The sequence below is a fragment of the Sorex fumeus genome, unplaced genomic scaffold (assembly GCF_029834395.1).
Source record: "Sorex fumeus unplaced genomic scaffold, SorFum_2.1 ptg000063l, whole genome shotgun sequence".
Taxonomy (NCBI): domain Eukaryota; kingdom Metazoa; phylum Chordata; class Mammalia; order Eulipotyphla; family Soricidae; genus Sorex; species Sorex fumeus.
In genome coordinates, this window is record NW_026606120.1 from 75,973,831 (window position 1) to 75,989,706 (window position 15,876).

Below are 15,876 nucleotides of genomic sequence, written 5' to 3' on the forward strand. Positions count from 1 at the left end.
GGAAAATGGTAAGGTGCAAATTACCAATCCCTAAAGAAATCAGAATATTCCTTATCAGCCTTGAAAAGGACTTCTAGCACCTAAATTAAATCAGTGACAAAAGACCCAGACTAAGGCACATCCCGTGACATTTTGAAAGACTGTGAATAATACAATTGTACAAGATTCCAGAGAAAAGTCCAGGTCTCTTCCAGTATATCAGACATCATCAGAACATCAGACTTTGAACACAAACACTGATGGATTCTAAATTAACTGAGCCAACAATGCTTTCAAATTATGTGCACTAAAATATTATTTCGGTGAGTAAAGCAGGAAAGCCAGAAAGAGGCCTGGATGGGGTCTAGGAAAGATGGAATCCTCCCAGGAGGGAGGAAAGAGAAACCATGGTTGTAGAGGACTGGGGGGTTTCGGGAAGAGCAGACTGCCAGGAGAACTGCGAACAGGTCATCAATGCATTGAAACCCTTGAAGTGTCACGTGTTTGAGAGAACTACTGATTTGAGGGGAAGTTAGTAGTAAAGGTATAGGAAAGCTAAACAAGTATTGTGTGTGTGTGTGTGTGTGTGTGTGTGTGTGTGTTTTGGGCTATACCCGGTGATTAGGGCTTACTCCTGGCTCTGTGCTTAGGGATCATTCCTGGAGGGCTCAGGGGACCATAGGGTGTCGGGGATCAAACTCCAGTTAGCCGTGTGCAAGGAAAACATCCTACTCACTGTACTACTGCTATGGTCCCTAAATGAAGTGTTTAACATAAATATTAAGGAGGGTTGGAGCAATAATACAGAGAATGAGGTGCTTGTGTTCCATGTGGTTGACCTCAATTCAATCCCTGTTACCATGTGGTCCCCTGAGCCTCACCAGCAGTGATCCCTGAGCAGAGCCAGGGTCAGCCTTGAGTACATCCAAATGTGGTCCAAAGCATCACCTCTACCAAAAAAAAAAAAAAAGAGAGAGAGAGAGAGAGAGAGAGATTAAGGGGCTGGAAATGAGAGATCCTGCAATAGGATGAGCACATGTTTTGTTTATAGGAAACCTGTGTGTGTGTGTATATATATATATGTGTATATATATATATATTGTTAGTTATTGGGCTATACTAGTGGTGCTCAGGGATTATTACTCTTAGCTTCTGTGCTCAGAGATCACTCCTTGCAGTGATCAGGGGACTGTATGTGATGCCAAGTATCAAACCATCTACGAAGTCAGCCATGTACAAGGGAAGTGCCTCACCCACTACACTTAATTACCCAGTCCCTAAAAACATATTTTTATGTTATCAGTAATTAAAAAGAACCCAAGAAGAATGACCTCCAGTAATTGTGTTTATCCCCTACAAGTGATTTATAAATAAATCTTCAATATTTCTTTCTCTACTAAAATAATAAGGTATGAAGTAGAAATCAGTATTCTCTGATCATATGGCACACAGAGGCAAGAGAGATTAAACATAAAAATCACTAAGTATGTCTGGACTTTAGACTGCGGCTCTCTGATCAGCCCAATTCAGACTTATGAGGGCTTAAAGATTAAATTTAGTGGGGGGAGAGGCAAGTTATTTCCTGTCCCAAAGTTTGTTTCTTCTGTATAACCTGAGTTGTAAAAGAGAATTTTATGTCAAATAAAAAAGCTTCGACTTTCTTTTTTGAGGGGTTGGGGGCACTCCCAGCAGTGCTCAAGTGCCAGTCTAGGTTGTTCTCAGGGAACCATGTGGTGTCAGAGGTCCAGAGGTCCAATCTGAGGCTCCACATGCAAAGCATATGCTCCAGCTTTTGAGCCCTCTTCCCAAATCCTGAAAAAAAATCTTTAAAAGGATAGTACAGAGGATAGGGTATTTGCCTTGCATGCTAATAACTAAGTCAACCTAGTTTCAATGTCCGGCACCCCATAAGGTTCCTAAGCCTGCCAGGAGTGATCCCTGAGCACAGAGCCAGGAGTAAGCCCTGAGCACCACTGAGTGTGGTCCAAAAACAAAAAAAGAAAAATAAAAAGCAGAGGTTACCAGGGACTCTAGGGAGGAATAAAATAAAGGAATATTTGCAGGGGATTTTTCAGACAGAAAACTGTTTTGCATGATACTGTAGTGGGGGATACATGTTTGTCTACACCGGGTAAGGGATTTGCCTTGCATGTAGCCAACCTGGGTTCAATCCCTGGCATCTCATATGGCCCCTTGCACCTACCAGGAGTGATCCCTGAGTTCAGAGCTATGAGCAAACCTTTAGCACTGCTGGATGTGGGCCCAAACCAAACCAAACCAAAACATTTTTACACTGTCCAAGAGAAGGAACTCCAGTGTAAACCATGAACATTGGTTATTTAGAATGTATCAATTTTAGGTCATCAACATTAGCAAATTTGTTAACAGATGCAAAAAATAAACAATAGGCGTACCTGTGAGGCATGGGGGGGGGGCTGGTAGAGGGGAACTCTGTCTAATTTTTCTAAAAACCTAAAACTGCTCTACAAAACAGCCTGCTGGCTAGGGATGTGGCTCAGTGTAAAGCACCTGCCTTGCATGCCTGAGGACCTGGGTTTGATCTCTGTACCACTACATTTTTAAAACCTCTACTAATTTTTATTCTACTAATTTTTAAATGAATTTAGCTTTGTAAAAAATATTTTGAAAAGATAAACCTGATTCATAATATTTAAATTATATTCATACTGGAATAAGAGTATAATTTTCATATAATTTTCTTAATATAAATATATAATTGGGGAGATAAAATAAAGTCATTTTCTCTATTAGAAAGTTTTTTCCCTTTTTATTTATCTTTAGAAAACTTAATCTGGAGTATTAAATTTTGTTGTTTATCTGGTTGGACAAAAAAAACAACAAAATTCCCACACACTCAGTGCCACAGTTTATCAAGGGCCAGTGGGTTTCCCACAGTTAAATACTACATCAACTTAAATTTTTTTTTTTTGCTTTTTGGGTCACACCCAGCGATACTCAGGGGTCACTCCTGGCTCTCCACTCAGGAATTACTCCTGGCAGTGCTTGGGGGACCATATGGGATGCCGGGGATCGAACCCAGATCAGCCACGTGCAAGGCAAACGCCCTACCCGCTGTGCTACCGCTCCGGCCCACACCAACTTAATTTTTTCTTTTTTGGTTTTTGGGTGACACCCGGTAGTGCTCAGGGACCATTTCTAGTGGGACTCAGGGGACCATATGGGATGCTGGGGATTGGACAAGGACTGGCCACATCTAAGGTGAGTACCTTACCTCTGTACTATCTCTCCAGTCCCTGCATCCAACTTTCTGTAATAAGATCAGACATTTCTAGCCTTGTTTCTTAGCCTGCTGTAAAGATTTCTTAAAAGGCAAGTACAATAAAGTAAGGCTTTAGATATACTTTTCTAAGAAATCTTATCAAAGTGAATAATCACGGTCACAGTCCTCCCGTTATTCATCGATTTGCTCGAGTGGGCCCAGTAACATCTCCATCGTGAGACTTGTAGTTACTGTGTTTAGCATATCGAATACGTCACGGGTAGCTTGCCAGGCTTTGCTGTGCGGGCGAGATACTCTGGGTAGCTTGCCGGGCTCTCCGAGCGGAAGAATCGAACTCGGGTCAGCCATGTTGGCTGCGTGCAAGGCAAACGCCTTACCTGCTGTGCTATCACTCCAGCTCAAGTGAATAATATGCTTAGAAAAGTAAAGGAACTTATTGAACAGCATAGTTTGGTATGAATTAAACACTTCTGAGAATATCTGGTTTTATCCATTAGTAGCCACATAAGAGAAGGTTCAGGAAAGACTCAATTACTCATGGAATTATAACCTAACTATTTAAGTGAGGTAGTGGCCATGACTTCGAAAGAAAAATACTTAGAAAGAGCCTAATAATTGAATTGAAAAGAATTTAGAAGGAAACGTTATTCAACTGTATTATTCATGAAGCATGAATTCACATTGGACCTCCCGGTCAATCACTCAACCAGAGAACTCTGAGGTGGCCAAGATAATGCAACAATCCTATCAAGCAAGTGTTTATTTCCATTTTATAAGATAAGGATAGAAATGTTAAGTGACCACAGATAGAGCCAGGATACAAACGTGGGAGTGTTTACAATCCTGAGCTAGTGAAGTCAAATGATTTGTTTTTAATCTCTGCTGTTCATCCCCAACAGGAAATTTCTCCTTGAATGTTTTACAATTGCAGAAGAAAGGGAAATGAGAGTTTTATTTATTTTATATGTAATAAGTAAAAGTTAGCATTACAAAGACAAGCCTGAAACAAAACAGTTTTGTTTTGTTTTATTTTGGGGCCACACCTGGTGATGTTCAGGGATTACTCCCAGCTCTGCCCTAAAGAGTCACTTCTGGCTGTGCTCAGGGGACCATGTGGGATGTGGGACTGAATCCCTGCAGGGGCTGTACTATCTCTCTGGCCCTATAGACTATTCTTTCTTGACCAGGCTTGTATTAGAACTTGCCTCCAATGGCTAGTATGCAGGCTTTGCATCAGGAGACCTGGGTTTGATCCAGACACCACATGGTCCCCTTAACACAGCTGGGAGAGGTCCCCAAGATCACTTCTAACTATTGAAGTAACTAGAAGTAGTCCCTGTGGCAGTAGTCCCTTGTGTGCTGCCAGTGCCTCCCTCCCCTCCACAAAACAGGAAGGAAACTGTAGTAGAAATTAATTCACTGAGGGGCCAGAGAGATAGTGTAGGGCTCAGGTGCCTGTCTTGCATGTGGCTGGACGTTATTCTATACCTGGCACTGCATATGGTCCCCTGGACAAGAATCAGGGGCACTGAACACTTCTAAGTGTGGTGCAAAAATAAGAAAACATCCTTCCTCCCCCGAAAAAAAATTCAATGGGTTGGAGAGATAGAACAGCGAGTAGGGCCCTTGCTTTGTACATGGCCGACCTGAGTTCAGTCCCTGCCATCCTATATGGGTCCCCTGAGCCCCAGTAGAAGTGATCCCTGAGCACAGAGCCAGGGGGGAGCCCTGAGCATAGTTGGGTGTGGCCCAAAAACAACAACAGTAAAATTTCTCCCTAAAGCCAGTTGATGTGTCAGTCATCCTTTTATGTAAAAATAGCATTTCATGAGCCACACTATGAGAAATGCTGCTACAGCTCAAACAGAAGCACCAGCGAGCAACCCAGCCATGGGAACAATACAGAGAACAAAAGCAACCTATGCTCTCACCAAGGAGCAATAAAGCTTGGACAGCAGTTCATTGTATTCAGGGAATAAAATAGTTGAATTAATGAAAGCTGAGGCTTGGCATCAAAGACACATAAAAGCAAGTTTTTTTTTTTAAAGGAGGGGTCCAGAGAAACAGTTCTACAGGTTGAGTGTATGCTTTGCATGCAGAAGGCCCAGGTTTGATCCCTGGCACCCTAGGGTTCCCTCATGCCCTATTGGGAGCAACTCCAAGCACAGAAATAGCCCCAGAGAACTGACAGGTGTGACTCCAAACAAAACAAATAAAAGATTATGTTTAAGGGAATTAATAAGCACTCAAGTCACTAAAAAGCTGCATTTTCAAACAGTATGCATACAGAAAGTAAAGAAAGTAAAGGCCCTCCCGTTGATCATCGATTTGCTCGAGCGGGCCCAGTAACGTCTCCATTGGAGACTTTGTTGTTACTGTGTCTGGCATATCGAATACTCTCGGTAGCTTGCCGGGCTCTCCGAGAGGGGCGGAGGAATCGAATTCGGGTTGGCCATGTTGGCTGCATGCAAGGCAGATGCCCTACCCGCTGTGCTATCGCTCCAGCCCAGCATACAATTAAAACATATATATAACATATATATAACACATATATAACATATTTATTCAAAAGTGTCCAAAGACAAATATGAGAATATTTACCACAACAGTTTTTCTGTTTTTGGATCCAACAATCTATGCCAATTATTAATATATTAAATAAATTATGACAGCCAAAGAGGTTGTGCAATGGATAGGGTACTTGCCTGTAAGTGGCCAACCCAGGTTCAATTCCTAGCACCCCATATAAAGTTCCCTGAGCCCCCACTAGGAGTGATCCCTGAGCACTGCCAGGTACAGCCCGGACACAAATGAAATTCTTGCCTTGCACATAGTGGACTACGTTTGATTCCCTACACTGCATGTGGTCCCTTAAGAACTGCTGGATGTGGTCCAAATTTTAAAAACACATAAATATATACATAGAGATACATACACACACACACACACCTGTTTTCATTGTAGTACTAAACAAAATAGTCAGGATAAGGAATATCCTTATATTTGGATATTCAATGGATATCCGGATATCCAATGACAGATGAGTGGATAAAGAAGTTGTGGAATAGTTCTGTGAAAAACACAATGGAATACTATGCAGCTCTAAGAAAAGATGCAATTCTGCAGCTCGGTTCAATGTTGATGCAACAGGAAGGCATCATGTAAAACAAAATAAGTCAGAGGAAAGAGAACAAATACTGAATGCTCTTATTCATCTCTGGTATACAGAGAAACAAAACAAAGGAAAGGACAGTATGAAATAATGACAAACCACTGGCCTTGGCTCAAGTTACTAAGCAGAGGGGAGGGACGACTGGATTCAAGAGGAGGACTAGAGATGACATAGGAACAGTAGTGGAAAGTCTTCGGCAGTTGGTGGTGGTAGGGTACAACAACTTTGCACATCAATTCCAAATGTAAACACTATAGTAACGTATTACCTAACTATAATAAGAAAAAACAAAATTGAGGTCTGGAATGGAAACACAAAGGTGCCATATATTTTCTTGTAAACCTATAGTCTAGACCATTGATCATTCCTTGAGAGGCTAAGAGACAATGTATGACTTCTCTATCCCCCTCCTCTAATCTTATTCTCCATTACTAGAAAAATATTACCACCGGATTTAAAGGAATGGAGTCTCACTCTGAGGCCTATGACAAGCCAAGCACTTGTGCCCCATGATTCCTGGGTTATTTCTGCAGAAAGATGAATCTTTGTGGGGGTCAGGGTTAGTACAGTGGGTAAGGCATTTGCCTTGCACACAGCTGATTAAATTTAATCCCTGGTACCCCATACAGTTCCCTGAGCTCCACCAGGAGTGATCCCTGAGCAGAGCCAGAAGTAAACCCTGAACACTTTGCGCTGTTGGGTGTGGTTCAAAAGTCAAAAAAGAAAAAAGAAAAAGAGTTATCATCCTATTACATTTCTTTGAAGTAAAAATTATTTGAGAGAGGGGCTGAAGCAATAGCACAGCGGGTAGGGCCTTCGCCTTGCACACGGTCGATCTGAGTTCGATTCCCAGCATTCCATATGGTCCCCTGAGCACTGCCAGGAGTAATTCCTGAGTGCAGAGCCAGGAATAACCCCTGTGCATTGCCGGGTGTAACCCAAAAAGCAAAATAAAAATAAAAATAAAAATATTTGGCAAAAACAGAGAGAGAGAGAGAAACTTTTCCAGAGTGGAAATGGAAATCAAAGCACATGTCCTCCCAAGCTTGGAGAGACAGTATGTGTGGACCATTACCCCAGAATGGAGAAAGGCACCCTAAAATAAGAAATTTCCCAGGAAAGAGACGGGTAAACGTGCGACCCTATTACATTTTATTTTAAGACTGTTTTCAATAAAGTTGTTTTCCCTAAACATACTGGACAAAATTAATTAAGTTACCAGCCAAAATACAAAACTGATGTCAGGCAAAGTCAGCCAGATATTAAATATTTTATGGTGTCAAAATCACTGGGGGGCGGGGGGGACTCAAAGGTTACCTATTCTAATGCCCATTCAGTGCAATATCACACTTTGCTTGGTTTACAGGAGCAGTAATTACACAGCAAACATCTTGGTTTTGAGGTTTTTAGGGCGGCATCTGGGTGGATGGAGGAAGTGAAAGGGAGAACAAAAGAAAATCTAATGTGTTTAGGCCCAAATCTAATGTGTTTAGGTCCCATCAAAATCTAATGTGTTTAGAGTCCCTACCAGAAGAGTATTTGCTCAAAAGAAAACAAAATTAACATTAGAAAAGAGGCATTTGGAGGAAGCTTTCACCTAAGCAGGTGGTTAAGTTCACACTCCAATTCTCAGAACAAGAATGAGAGAGATCAGGATACCACAAAGAATAAAAGCAACCCACAAAGCACCACCCGGGTTTTCCTGAATCAGCTCACCTTGGCCACTCCAAACCAATTTTCAGAAATGGCGTCTCCAAAAACTACCCAAACATCCCCCTCCTAATCTGCAATCCTCCTCCCTCATAAGAGAGACATTTATTTACCAGAAGGTTTACTTTCTCTTTCAAACCCTGCAGGCTTCCTCCTGCCCCACATTTGGCACAAGCAGCAACCCTGAGGTCTTTCCTGCTTTTTCCTTTACAAAACTGGAGATGCGGTGTGAGAGGTTGGGGGTTGAAGGTTGGGGGTGGGGGGGGGCGGGGAGGGCGTGCAGATGGGTGGTTCTCAACTACAAATCAGTTTAAAGACAGATTTGTCGTTTGTGACAGGAAAAACAGAGCTCTACTTTCAGAAGCACATATATGCCCTATGGGATAGGACACCTAAATGTCTATAGATCCCTCACCCCAACTCTGCTGGAATGCCACCTACATTTGGTAGATAGTGAAACTAAAACCCAAAGAAGTTAACTCACCCATGACCTAAGGGATGAGGGTACGGAAATAAAGCTAAAGGAGTCTGACTTATAGTGCATTTCTTTTTACTTCTTCAAGCAACATCGGATCACGAGCCCATGCCCAGCTGAATCTGATATTACAATATTGTTTACCTTGAAAAAGCTCAAAATAAGTTTCTTTATTCAAAATAATTAGAAGGTGACAATCAAAGGCCATTGGAGAGGGGGTGGATCAATAATACAGCAGGTTGGGTGTTTGCCTTGCACGTGGCAAACCCAGTTTCGATCCTTGGCATCCCATATGGTTCCCCAAGCAACGCCAGGAGTAATTCCTGAGTGCAGAGTCAGGAGTAACCCCTGAGCATCACCAGATGTAACTCAAAAAAGCAAAAGGAAAAAAAAAATCAAAGGCCAGAAAGGAGTTCAGTGATTAGAAAAGTCATTTACTCTAGCAGAAGTCGCAGAAAGGATAGCTAAATAAACCAAACTTTATTGAGACAGAAATTACTTCTCTACTCTTTTTTGTTTGTTTTGGGGCCACACCTGGCAGTGCTTAGAACTTAGTCCTGGCTCTACGCTCAGGGATAACTCCTGTAGGGCTCAGAGGACCATATGGGATGCCAGGAATTAAACCAGGGGTTTAGTCTCATGCAAGGCAAAGCACCCTACTCATTGTACTATTGTTCTGGCTCCCCCTATTATTCTTTTAAAAGGTTTTCTAAAGGAATATGTAGGGACTGGACCTTAGTGCCTCTCTTGCATATGTGAGGCCTGGGGTTCAACCTCCAGCACTGACTGGACAGAGAGTGGGGGGAGGAATTTGTAGAGGCCAGGGATCGATTCCTGGTGCCCCCCCCCAAAAAAATCTTTTTTAAAGGAATTTGTAATAAATACGTACAAGAAAAAAGTTTAAAAAAAATCCAGGAGAGAGATTGGAGAGACAGTATAACAGGCTGGGCACTTGCCATGCATGCAGCCAACCCTGGTTCAATCCCATACGATCCCCCAAGCCCCACCAGGAGTGATTCCTGAACGCACAGCCAGGATTAAGTCCTGAGCACTGCCAGGTGTGGCCCCAAAACAAAACAAAAATAAACAAATAGAACAAAAATACATGGAGAATTATAGGAGATATCTAGTTATAAACAGTAATATACACATAATAATACATATAAACAGGACAACTTATGTTAATGACATGTGAACCCAATTATTAACAGAAGGGACAAAGGAGCCAGAGTTGCAGCCCTGCAACATCCTTTCTTCTCATTAAGGTAAAAGGTAAAGGCCCTTCCACTGTTCATCGATTTGCTCGAGCAGGCCCAGTAACGTCTCCATTGGAGACTTTGTTGTTACTGTGTCTGGCATATCGAATACGTCACGGGGAGCTTGCCAGGATCTGCCGTGCGGGCGAGATCCTCTCGGTAGTTTGCCGGGCTCTCCGAGAGGGGCGGAGTCTCATTAGTTCTTCTAAATTAATAACTTTCATTTAGAGAAATAATAATTCCCCTGCACACATTATGCTGCTCACTCACATTCTCCTAACCTTTCAGGCAACCATTTACCACTCAACTTTGTAGAAAGGAGCTTGTTTGGAGGTTCTAGCAGGGGAGCGCAGCTACTCGTATACCCTCAACTGAAGACCGGTCCGTCTCTATCGGGGAAGGCCATCCTCTTCGACCGAGCGCACAGCTTCGGGAGGGACACACATGGAGCGGTGAGGGAGGAAGGGGACACCCGCCTAGCCAGCCAGATCAGCCGAATCAACCCTGGCGATCAATGGGGTGACAGATGTCGCAGCCAGATCGCCCTCACATCCATGTGTCCTACTTTGGACACACTTGCAGGCTATCGAATGTAGCCTGCCCACAGGACGAGTCTGGCAAACTCCCCGTGGCGTACCAAATATGCCAAATACCAGTAACATTGATGGGTCTCATTCTCCTAAAGAGCCTTGAATATAATCTCAGGGCTAGGATGAAAGAGACGTTACTGGGGCCTGCTCGAGGCAATCGACGAATAACAGGATGATGAATGAATGAATGAATTTGTAGAAAGGATTCCCACTCATCCTACAAAACCCTATTCAGGTATTCTCACTTGATAAAGCCCCTATGTAGGGCCCGGAGAGATGAAACAGGAGGTGAGGCACTTGTCTTGCGTTCTGTTCAAATTCTTGGCAACACATAAGGCCCCCTGAGCACAGTCAGGGGCCACTCCTGAGCACACTGCCAACAACAACCCCTGAGCACCTCCCGAATGTGGCCCCCAAAACCCAAATATCACTCACAATAAAAAGGTCCTTCAGTAATAATTTCTTTCACCCTTGAAGAGAATCTCTTCTTAGATCTATAATCAGAGTCTAGATTTATGGAATTCTTCCTGTGCCAGGTATCTGACCTACATTATCTCACTGAATCTGCAAGGCCTGGGAGATAGAGACTACTCTCCTCTCCTTTGACAGATAAGATCTCAGAGGCTCGGATTCTTACTAGAAAGTAACAAATCTAGGATCCAGTCCCAGATCTGTTTGATTTGGAGTCTGAGCCTGGAACTTGTCACTTCCCCTCCCCTAAGTCTATGTCGATACTTCATACAACATGGTCCCATTAAAACAAGCATCATATTGCAATATCCTTGGATCACTCCTTTCACAGTAGTTGGCTCTCAACAGACAATATGTTTGCAGGGCTGTAAACTAAGATTTATAAAAAGAGGGGCCACAGAGACAGTACAGTGGACAGGGCACTTGCCTTGCATGTGGCCAATCCAGGTTCAATACCTGGCATCCATATTGTTCCGCAGCAACATCAAGATTAATTCCCGAGTGCAGAGCCAGGAGTAACCCCTGAGCATTGTCATAGCCACACACACACCCTACCCCCCAAAAAAAAGTTATAAAAAGACCCCAATATTATGATAAATGAAGAACCAGGGGTTATAGTTCAGAAATAGAATATTTGCCACCTTGCCTGTATGAGGCCCTGGGTCCAATCCCCAGCACTGGGGTGAGGACAGACCATCACAAACATTCATTCTTCCATCCGCTACCCTTTTATTTCAAACAATTTACCACCAAAATGTCATCCGTGGTTATTCTGATAAAATGAACCATAGTCAGCCAAGGTTCCCTAATAACAAGTATGGAACCACAAAACTAATTCTTTTCACCGTAACCAACAAAGACTGAAAGAGTCCAGTGAGTCATCAAGCTAGAGCTCACCACGGCTGCTGCAGGATCTGGGGTTCTTCAGGATTTGGGGATGTCCCTCAAGAGTATTTTGGAAGGTTTCCATAAATAAACCAAAAGTTAACGCAAACATTTCAAATATAAAAGATACAAAATATAGTAATTGATGATAGCCAATTAAAATATCAATAAATGGGCCAGCGGGTAGGGCATGTGCCTTGCACAGGGTCCACCAGAGTTCGATCCCCAACATCCCATATGGTCCCCCAGCACTGCCAGGAGTGAATACCTGAACACAGAGCCAAGAGTAACCCCTGAGCATTTCCAGGTGAGACCCAAAAAAACAAAACAAAACAAAAACTCAATGAAACACTGCTGTTAAGTACACTATGCTTTTTTTTTTAACCAAAAATATTAAATCCAGTAAGCCAGAGCAAATCTCCTTCAGTGCTGATCTAGTTTATAGGGTCAGCCTCAATATCAAATTCCCTAGGACAGAAACTGATTTATTATATTTACTACATTTATTATATGCACTGATTTACTTAGTATATATTAATAAATGTGGGGCATATGCCTGACAAAGTAGATGCTGCATAATTAAATACTAGTCCATGGTCCAATATGTTTACAAAGATTGTTCCCTGCCAAAGGACAAAACTGAGAGTCCTTGGTCTGACGTTCAACTAAAGCCTTTTGTTAATTTGCCTTACCCAGTGATTCTTAGAGAGCCATTCAGTGCTGGGGTTCCAAACTCAGGGTCTCACATATGCTAGGCATGTGCTCTACCACTTGAGTTATTTCCCTATCCCTTGAATAAGGCCTTTTATAAATACTTACTCCTCTCCTACTTACCTTCTTAATCTATCAGGATTTTGTTTGTGTTATATCACTAATCTCACCCCAAATTCTTTTCACCTATCAAATTATAACTATTATCTGGAACACAGAACAAAGTTCTCTGTTGGCAAGATTTTCTAGACAACTCTAGGTTTTCTTAAAACTGCTCCTTCCTCATTGATATATAGGACTTTGGGCCAGAAAGATCATCAGGTAGGGCACTTGCCTTGCATAGCCAACCCAGGATTGATTCCCAGCACAACATATGGTCCTCTGAGCCCCATAAGGAGTGATTCATGAGTGCAGAGCCAGTAATAAACTCTAGCACCATTGGTTGGAAAAATAAGGCTACATAAACCCTATGTATACTTCCTTTTACACTAATTTTATTAAATATATTTTATTAAATGTCTTAACTAAATATCTTTCTTGGAGTCTTTTTTTTTGCTTTGTTTTGGGGTCCTGGTGATTCTCAGGGCTTACTCCTAGTTCTTCGCTTAGGGATCACCCCGGGGATCATATGGAGTGATGGAAATCAAACCAGGGTCTGCCACATGCAAGTCAAGCACCCTGCTTGCTATACTCTCTCTCCAGCCCCCTTCCTTGGAGTCTCCACAAAATACACAGAAGGATGGGGCGAGAGAGATAGTATAGGTAGGACTCCTTGTCTTGCATGCAGCCGACCCATGGTTCGATCTCTGGAACCCCATATGGTCCCTCTCAACACCACCAGTAGTGGTTCTGACCACAGAGCTGGAAGTATGCCCAAAGCACAGTAAGGTGTGGGCCTCCCCCCAAAAAATATACAGAAGGTTTGACTATGATGGTGCTCAGCTGCCTTGTGCAAATACCTTATTCCTTTATCTCAATTCCTATCTACCAAGTGGGGTTAATGTTACGTGAACTTTCTATCTTTTGTGGGTTAAGTTACTATTTTTTAATGGTTCTTCTTCCTCATAGAACTGGGGGGTGGGGGGAAGACTTAAGATTCATGGGTTTGCTAATGGTTCTTTGTGGTAGATGTGCTAACGGAGATTAATAAATATCAACTAAAATGTACTAAATTGTACCAAAGCAGTTGGGGGGGGTGCTTATGGCAGACGTCTTTCCCTCATCCCATTATGCAAATATTTGAGCAAACTTCTGCTCATACTCCAATCTGGCATATGGAATTAGGCAAGAAACATGTTGACTCCCAAAACACAGACATGCTCAACAGAAAACAAAATAGAAAATTGGCTGAATTCAATCACTGCTGTCTAGATCCATGAAAAATATTGAGACGGTTTACTGTTTTGATTTAAAAATTACAAGCTTCACTGAGTAAATATTCCCTTTAGAGGTACAAGCACAAACCAGCCACACACTTCACAGTAAGAAAGCGTGCTGACAACAGCCACCCACTGGATAGAACACAGAAGGACGTGTGCTAAACATGGAAAAAACAACTGGGGTGGGGGCTTGAATTCTGCTAATTTAATCGCACCCACACCCCGCCCCCAAGCCCAGGTAAAGTTTGCACACACAGCCCGCCAAGGCCAGCTTGTCTTTGTCTCTCCTTTGCATTTACCCAAGATCTTGGCTGGGAGACAGAAAACTCCCACTCGTGATTGGTTCACTCTGTCCTGTGCAATTAAGCAACACCACAATCCCGTAAACGCCAGGGCTCGATTATTTTATCTCCTGGCCGAGTTTACCAGGTGTTTATAAAAGAACACGGACACGGCAAGAAAAAAGGTTCTTCATTTCACGATTACCAGCTACAGGCTTGATAGAGGGCGGATTTTTATTGCGTTTGTCTGGGTTTTCTGGTTCGTCTTTTTTTTTTTTTTAATTAAAAAAAAAAAAAAGAAGGGGAGGAGGAAAGCATGGCTTAACCTAAGTAGACGACGACAGGAGGGGAATTTAGAAAGAGTCCAGGACTGTCAATTACCCGACAGGAAACTCGACTCTTATGCAATAATCGTACCCGCAACCAACCCGCCCGTCCGACGGGAAGAGGGGAGACACGAGCGGGGCACGGCGGGCTTCCCCCGGGCGGGGAGACCCGCGGGAGGCGCTGTCCCAGCCCCCGCAGCGCCGCGATCTCCGCGACCGACGCTCGCGCGGCCGCCGGCTCCCCAGAGCCCCGACGAGCAGGAAGTCGGGGAGCGGTCCCTCACCCCTGCACCCCCTCCCTGCCGCCGGCCCCGCGGCGCCCCGCTCCCCCGCCGACGCCTTCGTCCCTGGTGTCGCCCCTGTGGTGAAGCCCCCTGCCCTAGAGGGAAACTTCCGTCCGCGGTCCTCCCCGCCCCCCGCGTCCCTCACGGGCCCGCTCCTGTCATCCCGGAGAGCTGTCTCTGCCCAGCGACCCTCGGGGTCTCTCCCCCGCCGCCCCGCCGCCCCCGGCCCCACCGAAGTTTCCGTCCACAACTCCCCGGGACAGCCGCGATGCTGCCCGCCCCTTCGGCGCCCCCCGCCCCCGGTGCCCGGCCGCCGCGGCCGTCAGGGGGCAACCGGCCCCACCCTTCACGCCTTCCTTCACCTGTCTCTCCCGCGGAGGCCCGACAGGCCGGGGCTGCACTTGCGCCGGGGTGCGGGCCGCGGGACTCCCTCGGGCCGCCCGACCTCTCCTCGCTGACGGGAAGCGAGAGCGCCGAGCGCTGGTGCGCGTCAGGGACCGGGTTCGGGCTCTCGTTCGCCTCGACGTCTGAACCCCAAGCCCCCCTCCGACCGGCCCAGGCTGCCGCGGCTCTCCGGAAACCGCTGAATTACAGCTCCTCCAGCCAATCCCCGCCCACCCCCGGCCCGGACTCCACGCTTCTGCATAATTCATGAGACGGCCAGCTTCCTCCGCCACCCAGGGGCCGCCGTGCCGGTGCGGGGCGCCAGTAGCCCCACCCACCGGCCAATAAGAAGATCCGCCTAGAGAAAAGGCGTGGCCATCAGAGGGCTGGGAACGCCCCCACTCCGGCAGTTCCGATGACTCACCGCTCCTCCCTCCGTAGCCGCTGCGGGAAGAGCCACGGCCTAGGGCCCTGAAGCCCAGGGGGAGGGAGGGCAGATGACCGGAATGTCCTGCTGAAAACTCAGCTGAGTTCCTGGCAGTGCGTGACGTCAAGACACTTTAAATGCCCCTGGTGCGTCTCGCTCCTGCCTCCTCTCCCTTTTCCCAGCCCATGGTACCACATGGGGGCGAGGTTGGGAGCCACTTTCCTTACGGGAGTCAGCCAGTGACCCTGTCCCCAGGTCCTGCCTGACCCTCACCCAACCCAACG

At 45.0% G+C, this 15,876-nt stretch overlaps 1 protein-coding gene across 4 annotated transcripts in view; it reads right to left on the reverse strand.

Annotated features, from left to right (window-relative positions):
* The window catches only part of STAT3 (signal transducer and activator of transcription 3), a 60,986-nt gene extending 45,600 nt beyond the window's left edge, over positions 1-15,386 (reverse strand). For all 4 annotated transcript variants that reach the window (XM_056126996.1, XM_056126994.1, XM_056126995.1 and 1 more), the window contains exon 1: positions 15,144-15,386. The gene's annotated coding sequence lies outside the window, so the exon portion shown is untranslated. The remainder of the gene's footprint in view (positions 1-15,143) is intronic.
* Between the last annotated feature and the right edge of the window lie 490 nt (positions 15,387-15,876).